The sequence below is a fragment of the Notamacropus eugenii genome, chromosome 7 (genome assembly GCF_028372415.1).
Source record: "Notamacropus eugenii isolate mMacEug1 chromosome 7, mMacEug1.pri_v2, whole genome shotgun sequence".
Taxonomy (NCBI): Eukaryota; Metazoa; Chordata; class Mammalia; order Diprotodontia; family Macropodidae; genus Notamacropus; species Notamacropus eugenii.
The window spans coordinates 44,317,402-44,342,304 of record NC_092878.1 but is presented as its reverse complement, the minus strand read 5'-3'; the positions used below and the strand labels follow the sequence as shown (position 1 = coordinate 44,342,304).

Sequence of the window (24,903 nt, the reverse complement as noted above, 5' to 3'; positions counted from 1 at the left end):
TAATTAAATTTGGTCAAAATTTTTCTAAATAATTTGCAGCAGCACACCTCCTCAGACATGAGTTTCCCTAATACTAAAAGAAGTCTGAGGCGTTTGAGGGTTTAGAAAGCAAATACTCAAAATCTTAGATCATGATCTCCTTCTGATTTACTAGTTTTACCTCACTACTAGATGTTACAATACTTGATAAAAAAAAATATTTAAGCAATCGAGTCAAGAAACTATGAAGAAAGGTTTTTCCAAACATATATAGGGATACACTCTACCATAGATTACCATGTGGAGGAAAGTGCACACATACAGAAAAAACATGTGATGAGGAAATGTATGTGAAGGGGGCCCATATACAAACACACATTTGGTCAGAGTTCACATATAGGGACAGGTATGTGGATAACACATACACATGCCTCCAATGACACTATCAAAATCAGGCACCTCAGAGATCATCCACTCTAATTGTCTCACTTTTTGGATAAGGAAACTGAGACTAAGAAATTAAGCGACTTGCCCAACATAACACAGTTGAGATTTGAATTTATATCCTCTATACCAAAGGCTCTTTCCTGTATACATATCATCCAGTTAGCTGCTTTTCCCACTTTTCCCATCATCTGTGATATTCCCTCTTCTCACAGAAAGGAGAGGGATGCTTGAAGGTTAGTGCATAATGTTTCAAGTCTGTTCCTCCACCATGACTTCTTTTTGATTTCTGATTTCATCTTTGTTTTCTTGTATGTTTTTAGAAAACAATAAACAAACAAATCAAAACCCAACCTCTTACTGGTTTCTTGTATTTTTATGCAGATTGTGTCTTTCACTTCCTAGTAGTTTTCTTTTTTCTCTCCCCTTTCTGTAAAATATTTCATTACTTAATGCCTTTCTTATTGATATATTTGCTTACTTTTGTTGTTTTTCATACACACACACAATACACACACACACACACACACACACACACTTTTTTTTTAGTAGGAGTGCTTCTGGGTTGCATCTTTTGTTCTTCAGAACACATCATTCCATTTCCTTCTATTGTTCTAGTGGATGCAGAATAGTCTTGTGTTATTCAAATTTTCTTCTCTGGTACTTGAAGGTCTTTCTCGAGGTTACTTGCAGATTTTGTTGTTTATCATTTAGCAACTGCTTGTCTTGAAATTTTCAGAGTTGTTTTTTATTTGCTTATTTCCTGGAGGAGAGCTATGGAGTCTTTGGATTAGAGCTTTATTTTCTATGTTTGTTTTCTGGACAGTTTCTTATATTAGTAATTACATTATGGTATTTAGGTATTTTTATTCTGGGTCTCTTAATATTTAAATGGAAAATGCAAGTAGATTACGTGTAGATTTCTAGTCAAATTTCTCATGCCATCCAGTTCTAATAAGGTGACCAATTGGAGCACATCAATCAAGAAGCTTATTCTCAATAATAGCAGAGGAGAGAGAGAGAGAGAGAGAGAGAGAGAGAGAGAGAGAGAGAGAGAGAGAGAGGGAGGGAGGGAGGGAGGGAGGGAGAGAGAGAGAGGGAAAGAGAGAGATATTTTCTTTGGGAATAAGAAGAGAACTTGTGCTGTTGAAGGGGAAGTTGAAGAGATTTTTTCCTGTTCTTATGCTTTTAAGATATGTCAAACTCATGAAGTAGCTCAGATAGCTCTGTCAATTTCTAAGTGTTTGAAAAAGGATTCTTAAGAAGTCGCATTTTCCTTCTTACCCAAGGTAAGTGTGAATCTAAGTCAAATGGTGAAAATCAGCCATGATAAGATAACATAGATTGTTTTCTAAATAGCAGCAAGATTGGAATGTGTTCTGAGATTCACAATATTTTTATGCTAGTTCCTTCCCAGAGCAGTCTTTCTTGTCTCTTTAATGTTACAATTTAAAATAAAATACTTAGACATATCATTATAGGGCTATTGAATTTTATTATAAACAAAAATGAAAGCAGGCAAAAGTTGCTTAGCAATTTTTTCAGAGCCACAGATTAACAAGGACATTGGGCAGTAATAATTTAGCTCTATGAAACTTTTTCTTTGCTCTTTAGGGAATCATAGCACAACTTTTTAATATTTGAACCATTATCTGTCTACTAGAGAGCTTATGTTAGAGGGTATTGTTAAATCATTCCATTAGGCTAACCCTAATTAATGCCACATAAATAAAGTATTAGTCATTAAAGTTCACAAGAAGAATCCTCTCCATACCTTTTCACTGGATTAGAATAAAAAATAGAAATATCTCAGAAAAAGGTTTCCAAAAATTTATAGGTTCTAGGGCAAGTGAATTGTTCTTCAGTTATCCTTTATTTAATCAGCCCACCTTCTTTTCTATTCATCTGTCTTGTTATTATTATACAACTGTTCTCATGTAATTCTTCATTAATAATATATTACAAACCTATTATGTGAGCTTCCAATTACCCTTTAGCTAACCCTTAACTTTATTTCTTTGGAAACTAGTATTCAAAGACTTGTAGCCACAGAGCATCACCCATCACCAGAAGACTATTGTTACTGAGAAGAGCTTACTTTAGGTGGGCAAATACATAAGATGGTCCACAAGCAACATCAAGTAGAGGACTAAGTAAACATAGGAAAAGAAATTAAAGTGAGTAACAGGAATAATAGGGTTTCCTAGAGCCATTCACCGCCTTAGAATATGATTCTTATTTTTAAGTTCATTCTAATGTGGCCACAGTTGTTATTTGAATCTTAGTAAAAGTCAGTTAGCTTTCAAAAGAATGTTTGTTTGTTATTTTTCATCTGTGATCCAGATTCCGGTCCAGGCTAGGCAAAAATCTTCTACGGGATGTTTCTTGAAGGACAATCCCTGTCTGCACTAATTCTCCCATTGGCATGAAATTCAAAACACTAGAGTCTGTCATTCTTAGGAGTGAGAAGTAGGGGAACCATCTCTACAAAGACTCTTTTCACATATGTAGATTACCTAGAAAAGTTTAAAAAAAAGAGTGCTGTGTTTGGGAGCTACTGATTTCTATTTTCAAAACACAACAGAACTCTAAGATATGAATCATAACAGTTGAATGTAGGGAAAGGAGAAGTGAAGAGAAAAATAAGGATGAAGGATCTATAGGGAACATATTATGGTTAAATTTGAAATTGGAGTCTGTGGCTTTGGCCTTAGTAGCACCATATTGTAATCATTTCAATTCAATTTAGTTCATTTAAATCTATCATTTAAACACTCTTTAGGCTCCTATTATGTACAAAAGCATTGCCTTGGGAATTAGACAAAGTTATAAAATGGCCCAGTTCTTGCCATCAAAGAGTTTATACTGAATTAGAGAGATGTAGCTTTTATACATATATACAAATATGTAGTCTAGAATGTGATCAAAGTAAAAAAAAAAAGAGATCGGAATAATTTGTTTTAGAAAAAACGTGAGTAGGGAAAGATCACTATCCTGGAGGGGGGAAAGTAGGGAAGAAGGAGAAAGAACTGACACTTGATGAAAGAGAAGTAATTCATGTGAGGATTGGAAGTTCAAATCCTTGTGGACGGTCTCGGGCGGGTAAAAGTGAGACTTCTAAATCTTAGAGTCTTACGAGGCCCTCCATGAACAGCGGGGATTCGAGAAGGTCACACTGAGCTAGCTCGGCTAGCTCGGGTATTTCCGCCTCTCCCCGGGAGATACGTGATGGGTGGAGCCTCCCTGCTCTCGAGGTTGTCCGGGATTGGACACACCTGTTGTCTCCTAACAGGCTCGGTATTGACATGTAAACTACGCGGCAGAGGGCTTAAGTAGGTTCAGGAAAGCCTGAAAAAGTCTCTTGGGCGAAGGACCACGTGTGAGCTTACTAGGCTCCTCACTTTCCTCTCTCTTTCTCCCCCCTCCCCCTCTCTCCCCACTTACACTTTTATTCCTAAGCCCTTATTGTAGATCTTTGCCTCTTTGGGAGATATCTCTCTCCTTCCCCCTATCCCCTGCACTTGTAACTGAAACCCTGAAATAAAGCTCAACCCTTGTTCGACTCTGGAACGTCCTTTCTCTCATATGCGCACCTGGCGGGGCCAGCCAAAGACCTGGGGAGGTGAGGTAAGAAAGACTCGGGTAGCCCACAGGCCGCTAGGCTTGGTAAATTCAGAAAGTAGGGAGTCCCTCAAAGGGCAATTTCAGGGTAGTGAATTAGTGTTTGAATGAGAAGGGAGGTTTGTCGGATAGTAGGGGCAAATATTTAAGAGAAAAGGGATGACAGCCACTTCAACGCAACATGTATTTACTAATAATATTTGTCAGAATGATAACAGATGTTTTGAGAAATATTACTCATTGGCATGAGCCAGTATTCACTGTGTTCAATGCAGACACACTAGCTGAAATATGCTATTTGGTACCTCACAATTCTTAATAGGATGCTGAAGGCAAATTCATTTCTTATATCTGAAATTTTTTCCAGCAAATCAGTGCTTGAGAGAATAGGTTAACCCTAGTGGAGTTGTACGAATTTTCCCCATAATGGAGGCTGATGGCTTATTCTAATACAGTGATCATTGATTGCCAAGACTGCTGTTTTAGATTAGGGACTAAAAGAGAGAGAGAGAAGAAGAAAAGGTAATTAAATCATGACTGGAGGCATTGTAAATGTGGAAGAGGCAAGACAATCACCTTCTCAGCCTGCCAGTCAAAAGTAAAAGAATGTGGAAAGCCTAGGGATTAGATTCTTTTCCTGAAAATGGCGTGGAATATTTAACTTTATGCAGCATTTCTTAGGGGCCTGTCCTGTATTATAGCTTCAATATTTTGTGGAAACAGCAGGTAGCAATGAAACATCTGTGCTAAAAGGTGGCATGGCTACTGGGGAGTGTTAATGGTGGTTTACTCTTAAAAAAACTCCAAACCTTACACTACTATCTTTATATATTTCTTTTCTATGTGCAAGAAAATTTATGAAAATCTACTGTTTTTTAATTAGAGGGAACAATCCACCAGCTCTGTATTCTAAATGTTTTGCTTGGTGCACTCAACATAGTTATGTAATGAGCATACTTACTGGATTGAATTACAATGTTCTTTAGGGGAATCCTGGTTAGAAATGGACAGAACCACGTGGCCTGTGAGGTCCTATCCAATTCTAAGATGCTAATTCTGTGAAATGCCCTCAGTTGTTTCCTGATGAGGGTATTATCTAGTTCCTAACTTTTGTGCCAGCCAAAATCAGCATGAGTCTTGCTTTCCTGAGTCCTCTCCTTCCCATTCATCCTCAACCTTTTATCATTCTTATTTTTAAAATTTTAACTTTGGTATTTGATCTTCAGAAGGATAAGCTTCCAAACAGATTCTCCTGATTTGCTTTGTATATTAGTAGGCATATATTATTGTTGGGTGAACCCAATTGCAGATACAGAGATGTCTTCAACTGGATATTGTTTCCAAAGTTTTGGAAGATTCTTATAATTCACTGAAAACCCTTAATGGATATTTCTAAAAGTACAGACAATTTTTGAATAACAGTTTATCTTCAAAAGCATTGGTCATCCAGAGAATCACACACAGAATCATTTGGACTAGTTGTTGTTTTCTGCTAATGCCTATTCATTTTCAGAATCTTACATCACCCACTTCTGGTTAAATGAACAAAGTCACTTATCTATAATTGTTCTTCATGTGAGTAAGGTGCTTAGAGGTCACCCTCTTCGCCTCTAAAACTGTCCAACATAATTATTTTTAAAGATTCCCTAAGTCTGTTCACTGCCTGTGGTTTATTTCTCTAATGGAAGACACTGAGGCAAGGCACTGGAAAGGAATACTAACTGCCCTATTGATGAGAGGGTATAGTGGAAAGGGTGCTGTACTGGATGACCATGGGCATTTCATTTATATCCACTAAGCTTCTTTCCTCATCTGGAAAATTAAAAGGTTCTGTGAGATGGCATCTGAGTTCCCTTCTAGTTCTATCTTCCTGTGAATTTACTCTTTGTGCAGCTATAGGAAAGGAACATATCTTCTCCTAGACTTAGTTTCCATGTCTATAAAATGAGGACAGTAATATTGTATGCATTTAGTATGTCAGGTTGTTTCTTAAGAGGAATGAATGTAATAAGCATATGATATGTTTTATAGACATTAAAGTGTGGTGGAAACAATTGAGAGGGAGGTCTAAAAGGACCTTCCAAAAGGAGTCATTCAGAGGTCAGCGAGTGAAATGGTAACTCCCAGTTCCTGTGTATTAAAACAGTTAAGTGGAAGAGATCACTTTCAAACAGAAGCATTTTTTTGCTAGGGAATGTAGTGGGTTTTCCTCTATAGACCCTCTCCTTTTGCTATCCACCAAAGGACTGGATAGTTAACTTGCTGTGCTTGAGGTTGTGTTTCTCTTAGGAGATAAGGAAGATCTGCACAGTTTATAACTCAGGTTTATTGTATTTTAACTCTATTGTCATCATTAACGATGTTCATGAATTCTTTCCAGCATTAAGCTATTTCAAAACTGAGCAATCTTTCTATGTTAATGTTGATATCAGAGGGTTTTTCAAACATCAAACTTTATGAACTACACCATCAAGTAGTGGAGCTTTAGACCATAAATTTCAATTAGAATTTCTCACCTGATCCCACCCATGCATTAGACTCCTTATTACTCCTCACATGTACTATAGCATGTCCTGCCTCCGTACTTTCTGCAAATAAAATTTCCCTTTCTGAATGCCCTTCACTATCACATGAAGCCAGTATGTTTCCAAGCTTTAAGATCTCGTTTTACTTCTACATCTTTCTTTATGAAGCCTTCCCTGACTTCTTTAAATGATCTCTCCCTTTTCTGAATTCTTAGTTCACTTGCAATATATACCGTATTGTTAAGCAGTTAAATTATTTTATAATTGTTTCATATGTTTGTTCTTTTTTCAACCATGTTACAATTTTCCATATAAAATAATTGAAAGCTCACTTCTCACTTACTATCTGTAATGTAGGGGTAAATCAAATAATGATGAAAGCACTGGATTTGTAGTCAGAGGATTTTGAACTGACACTTAAGGTGTGGTCTTGTCACTTAGCAGTTGTGTTCCCTTGGACAACTCACTTTACTTCTTTGGGACTTGTTTTTCCCATCTATAACATGAAATAGTTGGATCAAATGGTCTCTGAGTTTGCTTCTGGCTCTAACTCTTATGATTCCATGTATTTATTTGGTATTTTCATCAGTGCTTAACATAATTCCTAGGCATATAAGCACCTCCTAGGTATTTGTTGGTTTTGACAGTTATTTTTCAGTTTTGTCTTACTCTTCATGAACCCATTTTGGGATTTTCTTCCTGAAGATACTGGAGTGGTTTCACATTTCTTTCACCAGCTCATTTTACAGATGAGGACCAGAGGCAAAGGGAATTAAATGATTTACATGGGGTTACACACCTAATAAGTATCTGAGGACAGATTTGAACTCATGAAAGTTAATCTTCCTGATTCCAAGCCCAGGGCGCCACCTAGCTGCCCCTTTTGGCATTACATTATGTTACAAAAGTTTCATATATTAGGGTACTGAGCATAGACTCAAGAGGACTTGAGTTCAGACTCAGCCTTAGATATCACTTTGTGGTCCTGGGCAAGCTGGTTAGTACTTTTCTTACTATTATGTCAACTTCTTTTCCAATTTTCCTTATATTTGTTTGCTCAATATTTTATGCTGACCTCAGTGTTTATTTATATTCGAAGCAAGTACACACTTATTTATAGAAGGTTTATTTAAACTCACACCACCCCCTCCCTTAAAATTCTGATAAACTCATTCTCCTTCCTTTTACCACATAGCAACAAGCACCTAGCTTCACAGATTCCATTGACAGTCTTGAAATTGTACATGGTGTTAATCTGTTGACATGACTAATGAGTCTGTCAACTTTTAACATTAAAGGGTAGTGAGCCTGAAGAACTCTTGAGGGGGTAAATAGAGGAATGAAATGTAAGATCATGATATGGGAAGAGAAAAAAACAAAAAAATACACTCTCTTTTTTTGTGTGTTTGTGTGAAAACCTTATATACAAGTATTAAACTATTCTAATACACCAACCTAATCTGGTAGTGCAAAATGCTTGTAATGGTTTTAGGTTCCCATGCTGTCATGAGTTCATCTTCAAGGGATTGGTAACATAGTCCTATCTCACAAATCATTTCGTTTTCTTTATAATGTGGTCATAAATCAATTCATCTCACTGATGCCATTAGGAAATAAAATTTGCGTAAGCCTATAACTCAGGATCCCTTCCAGCTGTACCTGTTATCCTGTTGGCAGAATATATTGTAAGAAGAGGTAGAACATTTCTTTGGACAGAAGAAGACCAGGGATCAAATCCTGCCCTCAGAAACTTATCGACTTTGTGATTGGGAGAAAACCACTTATTCTTTGTTTGCCTCAGGTAATTGATTTAAAATCATCTACAAGATTAAAGGTGGGTTTCAATCAGCATTGGGGAAGAGAGTCCCCAGACTGCATGAGAAAAACAAATCCTCAGATTGTTAGCATAATTCAGACTCATTTATATAATTCATTTATGTAGGAAATGTATGTTTATAAAGTGCAAACACAAGCAATCAATGAAGTTCTTATTTATTGAGAGCTTAATTGAAGCCTTTGCAGTGTGGGATAAAAGAAAATCAGATATAGTCAGTCACTATCTTCATAGAGTTATGATTCTCTTTAGCTAATTGTTTGTAGTTAGGCTTGACTTGGGCAGGTATGGTGGGTCAGCCTCAGGACTAGAACAACATGAGACACTTGTAAGTCATAAGACATTTTACACAAGGAACCATGGTAAACAGTAGCATGGAAAAGATATTCAGCAAAGCTGGTTCAGTTGCCTGTGGCTTCAGTTTCCCTCAATTCCACATTTGCCATAATGATACAATCAGTTGGAAAAGTGTGTTAACTTGTGTAACAGTAGGCAACCCATCCAGTCTGAGCCCTCACCGTTCAAGCACTAAGCATATATATCATGGGGGACTTGGTATAATTAAATATTTGGACCACCTTCATCTTTATCACTGCGGAAGAAATAGATTTCCTGCATCCTGTGACCCAGCATAGTTTGGAAAGCTACTAGTTGGCTGAGATAGTTTCAAGGAAGTGCTTGGCTTTACCCATGCAAAGTGGCATAAATGTTACTTTATGTGCCTATGTACTGTCCATGCAGGTAGTAACTCTCGAAGACCTTGTGATATGCTACTTTTCTTAGCATGTTGCCTGAAGTCTACTTCAAAAGTAACTCTAATCCTACGTCATCTGTTGTTTTTCATGTGGGAAATTCAGTCTCTAGCTAATCTTTATTCTTTATTAGAGTTTTATTACTAATATACTGAGCATATTATTATACATTGTTACTGAGTAATTCTTTATTACTAAGGAATTAACTTTAGTTTGCAGAAAATATTTTACCGATCTTCCTTCCTTCCTACTGCTGAATGAGTCATTCATTCAAACTTTGAAGACTGCAAAGAATGAGTTTGGAAATCACATAGTTGCTACAGTTCTTGAAAGGCCTTGAAAAAGAAAGAGATAAACAGAACAGAAACTTAGCAACCTAGTATGGATCAAAACCTAGTAGTGGATCAAAATCTGGAGAAAGGCCTCAGAGCTGAGGAAAAATGTTTACTACCCAAAGTAGATCACTGTAGTATTAGGCTTAATGGTCAAATGAGTTCTGCAGTGACTACCTCTTCCTCTCAGAACTTCTGCCAAATCAGTCACTGTAAATCTTGATGGTGACTCTTTGAAGAATCTGCTGAAAAATTCTAAGGGAATAGACATTTCTTTGAAAAGATTGCAAGGTCATGTCATATGATGTAAAGTCAAATGGTTTAGATTTTGCATTTTCATGAACTTCTGGTGATGGTCTATGGTACATTGATGTGACTGAAATAGTGTAATGGAAATAAAAATCTTAAAGCACTGTGTGAGGAGTGATGTATGTAGTAACTACTTCCTTGCTATAGTCAAGTTTATCTAAAAACATTTTTTTCCAACTTGGGAAGACAAATAAAAGCTGCTGATCCCATTATCAATAGTAGCTTTGTTTTTGGAAATACTATGATAAAAGGGTCAACGTTTTCCTAAATTACTTATGACTGTGTGGGGTGAGATACTTCAGACAATTTGGATGAAAGATTTTCTAGCATTTAATTGTTGTTGGCTGAGTGGTGAGATTATTGTTTGTTGTACAACCCATGGAACTAGCTTCACAAAGGTTTTAAGCAGTGGTATGCTGATAAACGTTTAAAAACTGGCTTGTGAGAGTAGGAGGGAGTGTGTACATGACACTTTTTTCTTTTTAATTTATTTTGTTAAATATTTTCCAATTGTACAGATTTTTGTACCTGCAATTACCATGTCTTTTATTATATTTGGCCCTGGAGACTTGAATTCATCTCCTTACTTATCTTTTTTTAAATATGTATTAATAATATTTTTTCCACTTACATGTCAAGACAATTTTTAGCCCTCATTTTTCAAGATTTTGAGTTCCATGTTTTTTCTCCCTCCCTCTCTTGCCTCCCTTCCTCTGAAAATGGCAAGCAATTTGATATTAGTTATACATATGATATCATGTAGAATATATTTCCACATTAGTCATAGTTGTAAAAGAAGAAATAGATCAAAATAAAAAAAAGCATGACAAAGAATAAAGTGAAAAAAGTATGCTTCAATCTTCATTCAGAGTTCGTCAGTTCTTTATCTGGATATGGACAGCATTGTCCTTTGAGATTCCTTTGTTCTTCTCTGGGATCATTGTGTTACTGAGAAGAACTGATACAATGTTGCTGATAATGTATACAATGTTCTTCTGGTTCTATTCATTTCACTTTGCATCAGTTTGTAGAAGTCTTCCCAGGTTTTTCTGAAATCTATTATGTTCATTTTGCATTGCACAGTAGTATTCCATTATGTTCATATACCATAGCATGTTCAGTCACTCCCCAAATGATCGGTATTCCCTATGCCTTTGGGCATACTTCAGAACTGCTCACCAGATTGGTTCAATCAGTTTTCAACTCCACCAGCAATGTATTAGTGTTTCAATTTTGCCACATCCTCTCCAACACTTATTGTTTTCCCTTTTTGTCATATTGACCAATCTGATAGGTATGAGGTTGTACCTCAGAGTGGTTTTACTTTGCATTTCTCTAATCAAAAGTGATTCAGAGCACTTCTCCATATGCCTATAGATAGTTTGAATTTCTTCATCTGAAAATTGCCTGTTCATATGCTTTGAGCATTTATCTCTTGGGGAATGACTTGTACTCATAAATTCAGTTCCCTATATATTTGAAAATGAGGTCCTTATCAGAAACATTTGCTGTACAGATTGTTTACCAGCTTTCTGCTTTCCTCCTAAACTTTGTTGTATTGATTTTGTTTGTGCAAATTTAATTTAATATAATCAAAATTATCTGCTTTGCATTTTGTAATGCTGTCTCTTGCTTAATCATGAACCTCTATGTCACTTAACTTCTCCTTTAAGTCTGGATGCTATAGCACTGAGTGCATATATGTTTAGTATTGATATTGCTTCATTTTATATTGTAGCTTTAAGCAAGATGCAGTTTCCTTCCTTATCTATTTTAATTGTGTCTATTTTTGCTGTTGCTTTGTCTGAGATCAGGATTACTGCCCTTGCTTTTTTTTTTTAACTTCAGCTGAAGCATAATAGATTCTGCTCCAGCCCCTTACTTTTACTCTGTGTATGTGTCTTTTTGCCTCAAGTATGTTTCTTGTAAACAAAATATTGTAGGATTCTGTTTTTTTTATCTATTCTGACATTCTCTTCCATATTATTCCACAGTTATGATTACTATGTATTTTCCTTCATCCTATTTTTCCTGCTATTCACACTCTTTTTCCTTTTACTCTTTCCTTTCTCACTAGTATTTTTCTTCTATCTCCTTCTGCCTACCACCCTTTATCTACCCTCCCTTCTGTTAGTTTACCCCCCCCTTTTAGTTGAACTCTTCTCCTACTTTCTTATCAGATAATACAGATTTCTATACTCAATTGATTGTGTATGTTTTTTCTCTATACTTATGAGAACAAGGTTCAAGTGATGCCCATTGCCCACCTTCCCATCTTCCCCTCTACTGTAATAGGATTTTTGTGCCTCTTCATGTGAAATAATTTATCCCATTCTATATCTCCCTTCCTTCTGTACTCAGTGTACTCCTCTTTCTCATCCCTTATTTATTTTTTATGTAATTTCCTCAAATTCATCTCATACCCTTAGCCTCTGTATAGGTTTATTTCTTCTAACTGTACTATTGGTGGTATGATTTTTAAGAATTACAACTAACATCTTCCCATACAGGTATATAAACAGTTCAACTCCATTAAGTCTCTTATGTTTTCTTTTCCCTTTTTATATTTTAGGCTTCCCTTGGGTCTTCATATTGGAAATCAAATCTTTTTTTGTACAATTCTTCTTCTGCTTGAAATCCTTCTTTTTCATTGAATGACCATTTTTTCCCTTGAAGTGTTATGCTTAATTTCATCTGGTAAGTAATTCTTGTTTATAGTCATTCCTTTAGGTAAGTAGAGTTCCTTTACCTTCCAGAATATCATATTCCATGAAATATGATCCTTCAATGTTGCAGCTACTAAATCCTGTATAATCTTGATTAGGACACCCCTATATCTGAATTGTTTCTTTCTGCCCACTTGCAGTATTTTTTTCCTTGACCTCCAGTTCTGTAATTTGACTATAAGATTCCTTAGAGTTTTTCATTTTGAGATCTCTTTCCTGAGGTGATTGGTGTGTTCTTTCAATGCTTATTTTGCCCTCTGGTTCCAGGACCTCCTTGATAATTTCTTGAAAGATGCTGTCCATGATCTCCTTTTGATTATATTCTGACATTATCCCTCCTGGATCTTTTTCCCATGTCAGTTGTTTTTCCAATGAGGTATTTTACATTTTCTTCTATTTTTTTTCATTCTTTTAAAATTTTTGATGGATTCATAATGTCTCATAGAGTGATTAGCTTCCACTTGCTTAGTTCTAACTTTTAAGGAGTTGTTTTCCTCAGTTAGCCTTTTTACTACCTTTTCCATTTGGCTAGTTCTACTTTTTAAGCAGTTGTTTTCTTTTTCCAAGCAGTTGACTCTTTCTTCATAATTGTTTTGCATCACTCTCATCTCTCTTTCCAATTTTTCTTCTACTTGTCATATATGATATTTAAGGTTTTCCATGAATTCTTGCTGGGCTTGAGAACACTTTCTGTTTTTCTTTGTTTTTTTCCCACAGGTTTTTTTTTTCTGACATCATTGTCCTCTTCTGAGTTTGTGGCTTGATCTCTCCTGCCACTATAATAACTGTCTATGGTCAGATACTTTTTTTGTTGTTTTTTGCTTATTTTTTTTGGCCATTTTCCTTTCTTTAAAATTTGAACTCTGCTTCCAGGTTGAGGGGATACTGTCTCAGCTTTCTTGTATCAGGGGCTGCAGGCCCTGACTATTTACCTGGTGCTGAACTAATGTTATCCTGAGGTCTACAGGAAACCTTTGTGTCTGGTACTGTGCTGAGGGGGTGGGGGTAGGGGCTTGACTGACTCTGCTGGAGGTCGTAAGGGTTTGGCAGCTTACCTGGTGCTGAGCAGGGGTCCTATTGGTGATGTGTGGTGTGTGTTTGGGCTTGTGGGGTTTTTCTGAATTTCCTCAGAGCTGTAATGAAGCATGTGGCTGTTTGGCTGCTTGAGGTTTCCTGTTTGACTAGGGCTATGCTGAAGCAAGTGGTGGTTCATGGAGCTGGAGTCTGTCTGTTTCCCTGGTTGAACTAAGGCACATTGGGGGTTCATGATACTGGGGTGTGCCTGATCCAGTGAAATGGGACTCAGGATCTCCCACTGCTTTGTTAAGGTGAAACTTGCCAGGATGCTTCCTGTCCTGGACTGCTTTCCCTTTTTGCCTAAGTGAGACAAATCTTTCTTGTCAACCTTTCAAGTTTCTTGGGCTAAAAAATTGTTTTATTCCATTGTTTTTCTGGTTCTGTTGTTCCAGAATTTGTTTCAAGGTGTTATTTCATGGTTGTTTGGAGGTAAATATGGGAGAGTTATGGTGATTTTCTGCTTATTCCACCATCTTGACTCCAAGAAGTCTCTACTTATCTCCACATAAATTTTTTTGAATATTATTTTTTAATTGAGTTCCAGATCCTTTGCCTCCTCTACCCATTAAGAAGTCAGGCAACATGGCATTACATGTGGAGAAGGCAACTAGGTGGCACAGTGGATAGAGTGCCAGGCCTGATTTTAGGAAGCATCATCTTCCTGAGTACAAAACTGGCCTCAGACTCTTAATAATTATGTGACCCTGGACAGATAAATCATTTACTCCTGTTTATTCAGTTTCTCATGTGTAAAATGAGCTGGAGAAGGATATGGCAAACCACTTCAATATCTTTTCCAAGAAAATTCCAAATGGGGTCATGAAGAATTGGACATGACTGAAATGACTGAAGCATAACTATAATACATGTGAAGTGCGCATGATACTTTTATGTTTGATCTCTAATATTAATATCTCCTCCATTACTTTTATATCTCAACAAACCAATAAATCAAGTCCTAATTTGTAGTATTTGCCAGTTTTTGAGGTGAAAATAGTCTTGCTGAAAATTTAACAATTGGCTCTTGGGCACCTATAATCTGGCTTTGCACATCACTCATTTTAACAGACTTACTTTCAGTCATGGTGACAGGAAGAGTTAGCTAATAAGATCATCTGTGAGGATGTTTTCTTAAGGACAGGAATGCTGAGGGGTTAAACATCTTAGAACTGGAAAGGAGCACTTGATTTGAAGTCAGAAGACCTGGATATGAGGCCTGGCTGCTATTTTCTCATTATAATTATAAAAAATTCAGTTCATCTCTCTAAGTCTCAGTTTATTTATCTATAAAATGGAGGCAAATGAATATTTTATTTTACTATTTATGTCACTATACTACTGTTAGGAAAGTGCTTTATGAACATTAACAGGCTGTATAAATGTGAACCTTTATTATTTTTCATATAAACTTTACGATCTCTACATTGAATGCTGTCCAAAATCATGGATTGCTTTATTTAACACAAAGGATCTAAGGATCACAGGACCATAAATGCCGGACTGCAAGAGACCTGAGAAGTCATCTAGTTTAACACCCTTACTTTATAGTTGAGGACAATGAATCCCCCCCAAATTTAAGTGACTTGATTATACAAAAAATTTGTTCTCTTTGGGATATGTATTCAGTTGTGGGATTAAATCAAAGGATCCAAAGAATTTAGTGACTTTTTCCTCACATAATTTCAAATTGTTTTCCAGAATGGTTGGATCAATTCACATTCCCTTCAAAAGTGAATTAGTTTGCTTATCTTTTCACTGGCAGTCTGACATTGTCTATTACCATATTTTATCATCTTGGAAAAATTGACAGGCATGAGGTGAAACCTCAGAATTTGTTTAATTTCCATTTCTCTTACTAGAGATTTGGAGATTTTTCATATGGTTGTTAATCATTTTCATTTCTTCTTTTGAAAACTTCAGATTCTTTGACCAATATTAATTAAGGAATGGCTCTCATATACTTTCCTACAATCCTGGTACCATAATTTGACACAATAATGGGCTTTCCTGAAAAAACCTCAAAGACCTGAGGACTCATGTATATAGCTTTCTGTTTAAGTATCTAATATTCAGGAGTTCCTGCCATTAGAAAATATTATAAATGTATCTTTTTTAATATATGTAGTAAGAATGTCATCATGGTTCACCCTAGAATTTAATTACAATTCTTTTGACCATTCTCATGATTTAATTTAAACTTTTTCAATGGCTACAATTATGAGAAATCAAGAGCATTTACCGGGCAGTATTTCCATTAACCATATTGTCTACCAAATTAGTCATTGAGTATGTCCCAAAAGACTAATTTCATATTGGCTAGCTAGTTAAGGGGATTCAAATCATATCAATGGGAAGCATAGGGATAGGAGAAGACATCATACAAAATTTAATCTTTAAACTTAATTGACGATAATTTTGAAGGAATATTCTTTCAAGGAAGATAGATTTATAATTTTTAATTCCTTCTAAGTATGAATCTGACCATTTCAGTATTTTAGTTTATGATTAAAAATTGTCTTTATTTGATAACTGGTATCTTTGGTATCTCTTAGCTCAGAGTTTAAAAAAATCAGTATTTAATACTAATTAATGCTACTTGGATGATGACTTTGTCACTCTGTTTTATAATTGCTACCGTATAATTGTTTGTATGAGGGTCTGAATAGACAATATAAGATCTTAAATCCATACCATTCCAAACTTGCTATCCATGTATTAAATAAACATTATTTACAAAGATATTTTACATAGCTCACAGTGCTAAGTGCATTCAGGGTTAGAACTAGAGTGCATTTACGATTAGGGTTAGAATAGGGTAAAACATAGTCCCTGACTTTTTACAGCTCATAGTTTAATACACCTGGTTAGAAAGTAGATTGAGTGCTAGTACGGATTGAGCACTGGTCATATTCTTGAGTTCAAATCTGGCCTCAGACACTTAATAGCTTTGTGATTCTTGGCAAGTCATTTAACCCTGTTTGCCTCAGTTTCCTCATCTGTAAAATGAGCTGGGAAAGAAAATAACAAACCACTCCAGTATCTTTGCTAACAAAACCCAAATGGCATCATGAAGAGTTGGGCACAACTGAAACAACTGAGCAATATCAGACATGCTACCAGTGGGCTGTGTTGTTGAGGCGACACTCCCCTGTTCAGCCAGAACTAGTCACAAATATAATTTGGAAATAGTTAACAAAATAAATACAAATAGAATAGAACACAGAAAATGTTAATATATGGTTTTCCAAGTCAATATACAGCCTGTAGAAAGCTTTATGTTTAGTGTCCCATTATATTTAGTGGCCCATTCCTATTTGAGTTTGACACTACTGGTTTAGTAGATGTCTTATCACAGCCAAAGGAAATAACCTTTGGTGATTTAATTTTGGTTTTTATATTGTTCTTATTATTTCATGACAGACACTGAGTTTACTCGAAAGGAGATCTTTCATTTCCAATTTATTCAGATCATCTGAATATTATTACTTCCCATGATCAATTGTTATCCTTTCTTTGGCAGGGATTTAGTTGTCAAATAGAAATATAATTTTCTAGGAGGTCTAGGTTATCTTTTTCTGAAAAATATAAAGACCGATTCTGACTTGTGTTGTTACGTGAATGTTAAAGCTACAGAAGAAGGGTTAAATTTTTTTTAAAAAGTCTTTCTATTTTAATGACACTGAATGATGGTAGCTAAGGTTGCAAGAGAGAATGGGGTAAAAGGGTACATTTACTTAACTCTTTGAATTTTTATTGTTCTTGATGTACTGCCTTTTTCTTCTCTTTGAGTGCTTCTCTCTCCCTTTCAGATGAAGTATCTGCTCATTTAAAGATGACTGATGTTTTTGTCATGTGATAATTTGTATCAGAAAAAGGGACCTTAGAGATAATGTAGTTCCATCCATACAAGAACAGAAATTCCTTATACAATATCCCTGAAAACATCACTTTTTTTTTGAAAACCACTGATAAAGGGGGAAGGTATTTCCTCTTGAGGCCACACATTCTGTTTTGGGATATCTGGTTATTGGGAGGCATTTCTTTAATATTAAAAAAAATTTAATCCCTTCACAACTACTCATTGGTGGATCTAATGCTAAACTTGGAGTCATGAAGAACTCATTTCAAAGGCAACCTCAGATATTTACTAACAGTGTTCATTGGGCAGGTCATTTAACCTGTCTACCTCTGTTTCCTTATCTGTAAAATGGAGATAATAGCAACATGAACTGCTGAGAGTTGCTGTGAACATAAAATAATATTTATTAAGTACATTGCAAACCTTAAAGATTTTTATTGTTGCTGTTATTGTTATTACTAGGCAACTAGGTGGCACAGTGAATAGAGTGCCAGGAATATCTGAGTTCCAATCTGGCTTTAGACCCTTACTAGCTGTATGATCCTGGACATGTTGCTTAACTCTGCCTCTGTTTTTTCATCGGTAAAATGAGCTGGAGAAGAAAATAGCAAACCAGTATAATATTTCTGCCAAGAAAACCCCAAATGGGGACATGAAGAGGTGGACATGACTGAAATGATATCAACGTTATTATTACCATCACAATTATTCCTAAATTCTGCTATTTTTGTATAGTCAGAACAAGTCTAATCTTCATGAGAGACACACTGAGTTTACTCGAAAGGAGATCTTTCATTTCCAATTTATTCAGATCATCTGAATATTATTACTTCCCATGATCAATTGTTATCCTTTCTTTGGCAGGGATTTAGTTGTTTAGTCTAACAACTAACAGCACAAACGCATGTCAAATGGATGGCACTTACTGGGAGTAACATTAATGATTGATTAATAACTTGAGATTTTTAGTCTGGAGAAGATTGAAGCTTTGAGGGATTTCACTTGGAAGATGAATTTGATTTGTTTCACTTTTACCAAGATGGTAGAATTAAAAACAACATGTAGAAGTTGCAAAGAGGCAAATTTCAATTAAGCTGTCCCAAAGTGGAACACACTAATTGGGGAATTACTGAGTTCCCCCCATCAGAAGTCTTCAGACAAAGGATACATGATCACTTATAAAATATGTCCCAGAGAAATTCTTTTTCAGGTACAGGTTGGATCAAATGATCATTGAGGTCATTTCCAACTAGAATGTTAACCTTAGAAATACAGGAACTGATTTTCAGTTCCAGATCTGTCAAATATTAATTGGGTAACTATGGGTAAGTCACTAAACTCCTCTAGGCCTCAGTTTATTCATATGTAAAATAAGGACATTGAACTAGATGACCTCTAAGGTAATTTCATCTCTAAATATATTATCTTATGATCCTCTTACCTTATAATTAATAACACACTTTTATATGACTTTAAATTTTTTAAATCATATTCAAGTTCCCTGGGAAATAGTGTTTTTTTTAAATTATTCTTTGTAGTTATTTCTTTTCCATTCAAATGACTTGGTTGATAAAAATTCAGAGAGTGGAGTATTTGGTATAGTTGAGGGAACATGAGAAAATAAATGGTGAAATGGCTTAAACACTTTATTTAATTTATAAAGTCCGCAATCATAAAGGATACCAATCAGGAAACCTGAAGGATGGGGTGCCTAACATGTCATTCACTGACCCATTTTTCTTTTCCCTATAGTATCTTGTTTAGGTTGTTGGTTTTTAGAAGGGAAAAGTGAATACTAGCCCACTTTCAGCTATATATGGAATGCTAATTTTTTTTTACTTGAACAATATTAATACTTGTCTACATTTATAAAATATTTTTATGGTAATAATGTGCTTTTTATTTCTTTGTTGGTTTGTACAATAACAACTATCAGGTCAGCACTACATATATTAGTATATTTATTTTGCAGATGAGAAAAGTGGGTTTCAGAAAGGACTAGTGAATAGTCTAAGATATATCGCTGGTAAGCAGGAGAAATAAACACAGAGCTAAATCTTCTGATCTCCAAGTCTCCTATTCTACTTGGAGACATGACAATACCGTTAAAATAGTGATGGGTTTAAAGTCAGAAATCCTGGATTCAAATTCTTATTCCATCACTCCACATCAGAATAAGTGTGAGCTGTGTAACCTTAGCAAAATTGCTTCACTTTTCTGGCTTTAGTTTTCTCATTTGTAACACGAGAGGGTAGAATTAGATAATTTCTGTGGTTGCTTCCAACTCTAAATAATAATTAAATAAATAATGAACTTTCCATTCAATTTGCCAACATGCATTTATTAAGCACTCACTGGGAGCCAGATATGGTACCTAATGTTGCTTTAGAAAAACAGGTCAGACACTACCTGCCTTCAAGAAACTTATGTTCTACAGGTGAAAAGATATGTAAACTAAATAAAAGGTAATGTTTTTGTTTTGTTTTGTTTTCAGGGGAAGACATTAACAACTGAGTGGATCAGGAAAGTTCTCTTATAAAAGGCTGTATTTTTAACCAAACCAATGCAACCAATATTAGAAGAAAAGTAGAAAGTTAGGAAACAATTTCTACGGCAAGTATCTCTGACAAAGGCCTCATTTTTCATATATATAATTGATTCAAATTTATGAAAATATGTCATTCTCCAACTGATAAATTGATATGAATAGGCAGTTTTCAGATGAAGAAATCAAAGCTGTCTGTAACCATATGAAAAAAATTATCTAAATCACTATTGATTAGAGAAATGTGAATTAAACCAACTGTGAGATACCACTTCACACCTATCAATGTTGGTTAATATGACGTAAAAGGAAAATAACAAATATTGGAGGGAATATGGAAAAATTGAAATACTAATCACTAATGCTGGTGGAGTTGTGAATCAATCTAACAACTGTGGAGAGCAGTTTGGAATTATGTTCAAAGGGTTTATAAAATTACAATCCCTTTGACACAGCAATACCACTACTACATTCGTTTCCCAAAGAGATTTAAAAAAAAATAAGAGAAAAGATCTACTTGTACAGAAATATTCATAGCAGCTCTTTTTGTGATGGCAAAGAAATTGAGGGGATGATCATCAGTTGGGGAATGGCTGAACAAGTTGTGGTATATGGATGTTGAATATCATCATGCTATAAGAAGTGACAAACAGAATGATTTCAGAAAATCCTGGAAAAAGATTTAAGTGAACTGATGCGAAGTGACATGAACAGAACCAGGAGAACATTGTATACAGTAACAGCAATATTATATGATGAAAAACTGAATAGTTGGCTATTCTCAGCAATACACTGATTCAAGACAATTCCAAAGGACTCATGATGAAAAATGTGATCCATCTCCAGAGACAGAACTGAACTGATGGTGTTTGAATACAGACAAAAGTATACTATTTTTCATTTTCTATATTTTTTTCCTGTTTTTTCTCCTTTCATCTTCTATCACAACATGACTGGTATGGTAATATGTTTTGCACATGTTTAAGCACATGCTTACTATCTTGGGGAGGGAGGAGATGAGGGAAAAAGAGAGAAATTTGAAACTCAAAAATTTGTTAAAAGGAATGTTAAAATTTGTCTTATGTCACTAGCGAAAATTAAATATTATTTAAAAATAAATAAATAAATGTTCTGCTTGACCTGTAGTTTGAAGGAACCAAGGAATTCTAAGAGGCAAAAAATTAACAAATGATTTGTTAATCTCCCAAATTAGCAGTGATCTCTTAATCATCAAATCTAATGGGTTTTTCTCAGTCTTTATAATTCTTGACTTCTCTGTAGCTTTTGATATTATTAGTCACCTAGATGATTTTCTCTTTTTACTCAGTTCTCCTCATACTTGTCCAACTTCTCCTTCTCTGTTTCCTTTGTTGGATTTTCATCCAGCTCATACTCACTAACTGTAGCTGTTCTCAAAGGCTCTTTCTTGGATCTTTTTCTCTTCTTCTTTTATACTATTTTACCTGGTGATTTCATCAGCTTCTTTAGATTAAATATCATCTCTATGCTGATGATCTTAAATTTGTCCTAACCTCTCTGCTGACCTCTAGCCTTGCATTTCCAATTGTCTGTTAGATGTATTGAAATAGATGTCACTTAAATAGCTTAAACTCAACATGTCTGAAACTACACTCATTATTCCCTCCCCCCCCAAAAAACCTTCCTCTTTTCTTAATTTTCCTAATACTACAAAGAGCACCATCATCTTCCCAGACTCACCTAAACTCTCAATCTTGGTCTCATCCTTGTCTACTCATTTTCTCAAACCCCCCCACATCCAGTCAGTTCCCAAATCCTATTTTATCCATCTTTGTAACCTCTCTCTCTCTGTTTCTCTTTTCTCTCTCGTACATGTACAAATGCACACACACACACACACATACACACACACAACTAACCACCTTAATTCATGTTGTCATCACCTTATAAGTGGACTATTAACTACAGCTTGTTGGTTTGTCTCCATGCCTCCACATGTTTTCATCTTCTTCTTAGCTTTATAATTGATCTTTCTAAAGTAGGCTGCTCATTTAATCCCACTCTACCCTAAATTGAGTCAACATCAGTTGTTCCCTGTTGCCTCTAGAATCAAAGATAAAATCATCTACTTGGTTTTTAAAGCCTATTATAACTTGATCCTTTCAGAGATTTTCAGTCTTCTTCAACCTTATCCCTCTCCATGTCCTTCACCATCCAATGATACTGGCCTTCTTACTATTCATCTTTGTTATTCCTCTGCTGACTTCAGGTATTGTCACCGTTTACTTCCCATACCTTTAATGCTCTTTCTCTGTATCTTTACCTACTGGCTTCTCTGCTTCCTTCAAGTCCCAGCTAAAGTTCCACTTTCCACAGGAAGCCTTTCCCTATATTATCCTATTTAAGGGCTTCTATGAATTTATCTCCCATTGACCTTCCTAGGTGGTTTAGTACTATGGTGTCACACTCAAATAGGAGAGGTGGCCACTGATTCATACATATGGATTGCAATCCTGGCTCACTCTTTGATTGAGCTTTCTTTTTTTCCCTTTTTTGAGAAAAAGGCTGGATTTTATAACACTAAGTAGTGAAGGTCAAACTGAGGAGGAGGCACTGTCTAAGTGCCTTCAGAAACGAGTCTGGGTGTGGAAAGGAGGGGAGGGGGGAAGGGTTTTCTTGGTGGGCTTTGTTCCTTGGTGTGTGGTCTTTAAATATTTAGTGCTCCCAAGGTGGACTGGATGAGACACAGGTGTAGGAATTTCTGCTGACATCTTGCTTGGAGCAGGTGAGCCCTGGACCCTAGGTGGTGGGGGCTGTGGCTAGTGGTTCCCCTTCCTCCTCAGGTTTCTCTGTTCCTGGCCTCTCTCTAGGAAACTCCCTGCCCTGGCTGCAGGAGGCAGGGCCACAGGAAGGGGCCACCCACCTTTTCCAGGGCCAGAAAGGGTGGAGACACTGCTGAGGTCAGGTGTCTTCCTGGGCTCACTTGTGCCACTGTGTGGATTTCCTCTTCCTCCTCTTCAAGAAACTGCAGCACTTTGTTTCATCGGCCACCTCCACTTCAGCAGGGGGTGTGATGGGGGCGTTGGAGTGGCCAGCAGTGGGGTCATCAGTATTTAGTTCACCATTGGTGGAGTTCATCACCTGGTGCTTGGTGTGGGACTGAGCCTTGTCCTGGTTCACTTGCTGGACAGGGATGTCATTGTGGTTGGTGCCCATTGGGGTTGACAGGGGTTTTCTATCCCAGTCAAATTCATAATCAAACACAAATCCATGGCAGTCAAACAGGTCCGTGAAGAGTTTCCATAGATAGTTATAGTCGGGTTTCTCAAACAAATCCAGCTGCCGCACATAGTGCAGGTAAGTGGCCATATCCTCTGGGAAATTCTCACAGAGGACCTCCACCGGCATGTCTCTCTTGGTGTCCTCAATCTTCTGAAACTGTTATTTTAAGGTGCCTGCCCTAAGACCTTGCCAGGGGAGGCTCTCATGGAGAAAGTACATGAACATGTGGCCGAATGCTTCCAGGTCACCCTGCTGGCTCTGCTGTTTCCCCAGGTGTGTTGACGCTGTGTAGTGTGGAGTGCTTGTCAGGCTCTTGTGCTTGTCATAGGGGATGTACTTTTTGTTCCAGGGTCGATGTACTCCTTGGCCAAGTCAAAGTCAATGATGTGGTTAATGTGTTGGCGCTTGCTCCCTGGCCGGCAGACCAGGAAGGTCTGGGGCTTCACGTCACGGTATATCAGGCTCTTGATATGGACGTACTCCACATCCGTGTGATCAGCTGGATGGCAATCATCAGCACAGTTTTCAGAGTGAATGTCAGGTAGTACAAGTCAAACAGGTCTTCCAGGCTAGGTCCCAGCAGCTCCAGCACCATGATGTTGTATTTCCCGCTTGGGCCATAGTAGTAAACCTGAGGAATCCCTTCTGAACTGCGGAGCTGTTTGTAAAACCTGTACTCCAAATGCAGCTGCAGGGCGCTGGACTTTAGAGGTTCCAATCTGACAGCTACGTATTCATTTGTATAGCGCTTTTTTTCTAGTCGGAGCTCCCCAAAATTGCCACATCTGATCTTCTTCCCAACCCAGAAATTGGGGCCCACCATTAAGACTCCCGAGTTAGTCCCCATATTCCGACAGCCATGGGTGTTCCTTTCCCCTGTCTTGGTCATTTTTTTGCGTTCCTCCGTCTCCTCTTTCCCTGTTCTTTTATCAAAATCCTTAAGTTTGTGATACCCTGGTCTGTGATACCATGTTTGTGATACCCTGTGATACCATGGTTACGCTGCTGTCACACAAAACCCTAATCCACCGAAATTCAAGGACAAAGGGTGGTTCTAATGCAACTAATACACCATTGTGGCACAAGGCAGAGGCGGTGAGTGAGGTGAAGGGGAAAACGTCCCCCACAAGCTCCGAGCTACTGAAATGTTAGTGGTTTCCAAAGTCCTAGGTGGCTCTCATCTTTGTTGCCTTGCAGGTCGCTCTTTGGTGGAGAAGGCATTCTGTGGGAAGGTTCCTTCCAGCTTAGATCTTTTGACTCCCAGCTCAGGCTCCAGGGGGTCACCAGTGGGGCGCCCCAGCCCCCATCGCTCCCAACATTCCTCCTCCTCCTCCTCTTCCTCGGTGTCTGCTTGCTGGGCCCTACACGGCCTGTGGTCTTTGTAAGCCCCGATCGTCGCCAATCCCTGCTGCCTCTTCTTCTCCCGCAGCACCAACTAAGGGTCCAGCTCCAGCTCCCCGTCCCCCTCCCTCTGCGGTGGTCCAGAGCCTGCCCTTTCCTTTCTTCTTAAGGAAAATTCCAGTGTCCAGTTGACCCAGTTCTGGTTAAGGATATCCTCTGCACACCTCTGTTCCTCTTTGTGCACCTATGTAAATTTGTTGCGGTGTGTCTCCCCCTTACACTCCCCCACCCCCGGAAC

At 37.1% G+C, this 24,903-nt stretch overlaps 1 pseudogene; it reads right to left on the bottom strand.

Moving 5' to 3' along the window:
- Positions 1 to 22,575: 22,575 nt before the first annotated feature.
- On the bottom strand, positions 22,576 to 24,130 carry LOC140513394 (casein kinase I pseudogene; annotated as a pseudogene).
- Positions 24,131 to 24,903: the final 773 nt, after the last annotated feature.